Below are 6,029 nucleotides of genomic sequence, written 5' to 3'. Positions count from 1 at the left end.
GATGTGGATGTATAAATGAGGATGTGAAAATGGAGATAAGCATGTAGATGTGGATGTATGGATGTGAATGTGCATGTAGATATGGATGTATATATGTGAATGAAAATATGGATGTGGATGTATGTATGCATGTGGATGTGGATATGGATGTGTATGTATGAATGTGGATATGGGATGTGGATGTATAAATGAGGATGTGAAAATGGAGATAAGCATGTAGATGTGGATGCATGAATGTGGATGTATGGATGTGAATGAGGATATAGATGTGGATGTATGGATGTGAATGTGCATGAAGATATGGATGTATATATGTGAATGGGAATGTGGATGTGGATGTATGTATGCATGTGGATGTGGATGCATGGATGTAAATGTGGATGTGTATGTATGGATGTATGCATGAAGATGTGGATACATGAATGTGGATGTATGAATGTGAATGTGCATGTAGATATGGATGTATAGATGTGAATGGGAATGTGGATGTGGATGTATGTATGTATGTGGATGTGGATGTATGAATGAGGACGTGATAATGAATGTATGCATGTGGATGTGGATATGGATGTGTATGTATGAATGCGGATATGGATGCGGATATGGATGTGTATGTATGAATGTGGATATGGGATGTGGATGTATAAATGAGGATGTGAAAATGGAGATAAGCGATGTGGATGTGGATGCATGGATGTAAATGTGGATGTGTATGTATGGATGTATGCATGTAGATGTGGATACATGAAGGTGGATGTATGGATGTGAATGTGCATGTAGATATGGATGTATAGATGTGAATGGAAATGTGGATGTGGATGTATGTATGTATGTGGATGTGGATGTATGAATGAGGACGTGATAATGAATGTATGCATGTGGATGTGGATATGGATGTGTATGTATGAATGCGGATATGGATGTGGATACGGATGTGTATGTATGAATGTGGATATGGGATGTGGATGTATAAATGAGGATGTGGATGTATAAATGAGGATGTGAAAATGGAGATAAACATGTAGATGTGGATGTATGGATGTGAATGTGGATGTGGATGTGGATGTATGGATGTGGATATGGATGTGAATATGGATGTGAATATATGATATGTGATGTGAAGGAATCTGAAGTGAAGAGATGGAAAATGATGTGATTGGATGAGTACACATATAAATGAAATGTGGAATAAGTAATGTGGATTGTATGAGGGATAATGTGGAAAAATGAGAGTTAACATAGAAATTGTATTTGTAAACTGTTTGTAAATGCTGTTTGTAAATGGCTGTTTTATGTCAAGAATGCTGGGAAAGCATTTTGACCGTCTTGTGATTAAGGTCGTGGAGACCTAACTGATAAAGTTGCAACTGCTGACGGAGAGTCAATGGAGGACGTCTCACGTAGCAAGGTCGGCCGAGGTCTTGACCAGCCTCGGTTCGATTAAAATGGTGAGCTTCCGGTACGGTGGATGAGGGACCAAGGAAGCGGCCTATGAGTGAAGCGCTAGGTCACCTGCGAAGGATCCTAGAGGGTGCTGACCATACGGTGCTCGGGCTCTGGGTCGCCTAGGATACCCACGCGTGCGTCGAGGAAGATATTGGAACAAGGAGTAAGAGTTGTTTTGTGAAACCGGGCATGGATCTGGTTGATTGACCTTGCTGGTCTTCAATGGATGAGTCCATGGCTCTCTATATGGATCTGTTGGTTGATCTTGCTGATCTTCAATGAGAGTCCATCTTGATTTTTATAAGTGATTATATTGCCGAGTATTATGGGCTAGGAACTATTGAAAAGGCCCCTGTGTGGACAGGTGGTGAGCGTTCTAGTTGCCAATGATGCCATAGATACTCTGATGAAGGAATGATGGAAAATTATGAATCAACTGGATAAATTGGAAGATTGTGATCAGTGGTACTATGGTTTCATTAAAGGATTGTTTTAAAGTTAGCTGATGCTAAGAAAAAGGCAATTTTCATATTGGGTGTGTAAGTGGTGTGGCTAGTTTTATGTTTGCATGAACTTCCGGCTAGGGGGCCTTGGAACTCTTTTCCTTGGTACCCGGGACAAAACCTAACCAAATTCCAAATTGGATCCCATCACTACAGTGGTTGGGCGGTTGGCTAACCCATGGGATCGGATGGGGTTAGGCTGGACTGATGGATCCGTAAATCGAGATTTAAATTCTATTATTACGATAGATGAAGTAAATCCCGGATAGTAAATTGTTCTGTGGATAGGAATCAACGGCTGTGCCTCTTGATGGGGAAAAAAGCGTTGATCCCAATGATCCAAGTGCAAGTTTCTTCCTCGATCTGACCAAGTACCGTTAGAGGTGCATCGGTTTGATCAGTAATGATCTTGACTACGTTAGAGTAAAGAGTTATCCTGGTGGAATCGCCCGTGCCTTCCGGTAAAGGAAGTTTTTCCGGGTTCGGTTTTGGAACAACCGACGGATTAGTCTATTATCCGGATATCCGTGGGCGAGGCCCCGAGTGTGGGACCCCTGTCCCGCGCGAGAAGCGCTACTTCCGCTGCCAGTACCCCGAATCCGTTGCTCGGTGGGAACAGGGATCTTACAGGAGTATTTTTTAAAGTTTTAAGGTAATGTTTTTTAATAGTTTTGAATTCATAACTCATGTGAGTATATATTTTCTTACTATTTTTTTATTTGCTGTCACCATTGGAGTCTTATACTCATTGATGTTTTTGATAAAGAGGTTACTTTCATGAACTCCTTAGCTAGTATCCATGGTCAATATAAAATGTAAGTATCTCTTTTCATCAACTACCATATTATCTCTTTTCATCAACTATCACAATTTTGTTACAAACATTGCACCTATTTGATATGCTCTTTATTGTAGTGCTTGCAAAATTGTATTAGCATATTTAGAGAAGAATTATGAAGATCTTTCAGATCTAGAAAAGCCATTCAAGTATCTTCAGCAAGAGGTGTTGAGAATTCAGTTTGGATGTTTCTTTGTTTGAAGATGGATTTCTTCTAATTACACTATTATTTCAGGTTCCAATTCCGTCTGATGTTACTAGTTGTAGATGGAGGGTGATTGCAAATGCCTGTAGGACAATAGATTTTAAGTTGTTAAAACAACAAGTCAATTTAATAAAACTAGAGAATCCTTTGCATTACTCTTAATGTATTTGTACATTATTTGTCTTAGAACTCTACTTTTTTTGGCAGTGCAATAAATACCCTGAATCTTATATCTGGTGGATAAGAGAGAGATGTATTGAGATAATGTTGGAAAAAGCAATTACACCTGTAGATCCTGACTCCCCTCCTCCAGGAGATCAGGCTCATAGAAAAGGGAAGCAGAAGAAGCTGAAAAGACATAAAGGCAAAGGCAAGGGTTTGCCAGTGCATTCTCCTTTAAAATTTGAGAAGATGTAAAAAGACTCAAAGGAAACCTTTGCAAAGAAGTCCTCTGCAAAGAAGCCATCTGCAAAGAAGTCCTCTGTAAAGAAGACATCTGCAAAGAAGCCAAAGAGGACCTCACAAAAGAAATCTCATGCAAAGAAACCCTTTGCTCAAAAGTCCCTCAACTTCGGTGCTATTCCTGCTAAAGGACAAGAGGAAGCAAAGTCTGAGAGTCCAAAAAAACCAAGTGAAGCCCAAGAGCAAGCAAAGTCTGGGTGCGTTGTCGTGATGTGTGCGGTGTAGCTGGGAAAGTGCGAGACTTCTGGCTGTGAGAGTAGCTTCAAATCCCAGCAAAGAAACACAGCATATATCTCTTCAAGGGCATAAGACATCTCCATTTTTGTTGACATGTACATGTGTCAATTCACTTCAATACATCCACAAATTCAGCTTGATGATTGCACATAAATTGTGTATCAAGAGCATGATCAGATCCAAGCATAGATCTCCTGACCCTTTATCCAAATACCATATACATGTCACATATTGGCATCACATAGGTTTCGACAAGTTCCCAATACATGTGAACTTGCTCATCACATATTTTGCATGTTGCCATCTTCACAACTTCAAGATGAAAATTGAACTTGTTGAAAAGACCTGCTTATAATTTCCATCATCTCACAAAGAAGCAATAGATAGAACGTAACACATATTCATTCTCTTCATGTGCCCACTAAATTTCCAAACCGGAATTTTTGCATACAACTTCCAAAGATCACAAATCCAAGAAGTTCTCGAAAACCATGGTTATTTATTAAGATTACAAAAGGGAATAAAAAAAACTTATATACTCAGATCTCCATCCTCTCAAAGCTTTTACGATTTAGAAATCGTATTTGTTTTTTAAAAAAACTTATCTCTGTATAAGGAATAATCCGAATTTTGCAAAAGCTTCACATTTTTCAATCCCATGATCTGAAAAATGTCCTGAATTCACTCGCCAGGCAGCATCTTCTATGAATTAAGCAGCGCATCATTTCTTCTTTTGAATTTTTCAGAAGGCGTATCATTAGATGAAGCTTGAATTTTTCTCTAATTCAAATCCCTACATGGCATGAACAGAAGATATCCTCCACCTTTTTGAATCTCTGGTCGATCTGCTCTCTGGTCCTCCCCATTTCTGCATATCTCCTTTTGTATGCGCCGTTTTGCTAGTTATTATCCCTTTCCTGCAAGAGAATCGGGCACCTCACCTTTTGCAGCCCAAAAATCGCATTTTCCCAGTTTGAAATACTGCGCCTCCTTATTTCCTGCTTAATATTCGAAAATTTCTTTTTTTAAAAAAAACTTTCGCATGCCACGCAAGCTGCCACCTTGCGTCACCTTTCTGAGTCTTTCCCTGAGCCTTGTCAATAGTAATGGGTCTGCCATCCAGTTTCATGCCATGCATCTGATCAATCGCCTCCTGCAACTCTCGCTCTTCGCGAAATGTCACAAAGCCAAAGCCTTTCGAACGCCCAGTATCTCTATTGATCACTACCTTTGCTTCGAGAATGTTGCCATATGGTTGAAATGCCTCTTCTAGATCTCTGTCAGTAGTTTCCCAGGAAAGACCTCCAATAAAACAGCGATACTCGGCTTCAGCAGACATGGCGATGGACTCTGTACTTGTGCCCAACAAAATCCTAGCAAGACACGGCTGCTCCCTTCAAAGCAAACACAATCCTTTGGCAAACACAAGAAGAGAGACAAACACAGAGCTGAAACGCTTGCAGCCACTCACCGCTCCTATCTTCAAAAGCCATCCACGTACTCAACAGTTACAAAAAAAAACTAGCTCTTCCCTGCACATCATGAAAGATGCCCCAGTTGGTGTGTCCATATCTCACCGCTCACGCACCCGATCATCAATCCAGCTTCATGGCCTTGAATTCCATATGACCACCTATGTCCAGACACCTAGATCTCACCACAGTATGCTCATCATGTGCATACAAAAGCCGCATCAAACTAGCCATCTATCATCTGTAGCTATTCCGAATGAAAAGTACCCACCTTGGGTGCTAAAAAGATCTCAAACTGTAGCTCCTCTGCAAAAATTTCCTTCTAGAAAGTTGTTCATAGCATGTCTGACCACAACTCTTCAGTTCATCACATACCCATCAGGCACTCCCAGGCTCCTGCTATCTGCCCTCCAAAATGGCTCCTTATCAACCTGTGCGCTTCACAAAAACTCACACATTTCTCCACTGTTTGCCTGGCCTTCAAGCATGCATCTGCACAGCAAAAGACTGCCCTTTTCCTCCACTAAAAACATCACACTATCCAAGTGTTATCAGGCACTCCCAGCTCCTGCTATCTGCCCTCCAAAATGGCTCCTTATCAGCCTGTGCGCTTCACAAAAACTCACACATTTCTCCACTGTTTACCTGGCCTTCAAGCATGCATCTGCACAGCAAAAGACTGCCCTTTTCCTCCACTAAAAACATCACACTATCCAAGTGTTAAAACACCTACTACACCCATTATGTACACAGGCTTTGAGACCTGACTCTGTCTCAGCTCGTCCTATTGAACCTCATTTACAATATGAACATATGTACTTAGGCATCATATAATGACTCAAGTCATGGCACTTAATCCCATGCAT

General features: G+C 40.7%; 1 pseudogene; it reads right to left on the bottom strand.

The window, feature by feature from the left end:
• Window positions 1–3,018: 3,018 nt before the first annotated feature.
• Window positions 3,019–5,142, bottom strand: LOC147635327 (glycine-rich RNA-binding protein RZ1A pseudogene; annotated as a pseudogene).
• Between the last annotated feature and the right edge of the window lie 887 nt (window positions 5,143–6,029).

The sequence above is a fragment of the Cibotium barometz genome, chromosome 9 (assembly GCF_041138505.1).
Source record: "Cibotium barometz isolate CiBa-2024 chromosome 9, ASM4113850v1, whole genome shotgun sequence".
Lineage (NCBI taxonomy): Eukaryota > Viridiplantae > Streptophyta > Polypodiopsida > Cyatheales > Cibotiaceae > Cibotium > Cibotium barometz.
Note: the sequence above shows the minus strand (reverse complement) of the source record. Positions and strands in the feature narration are given on the sequence as shown.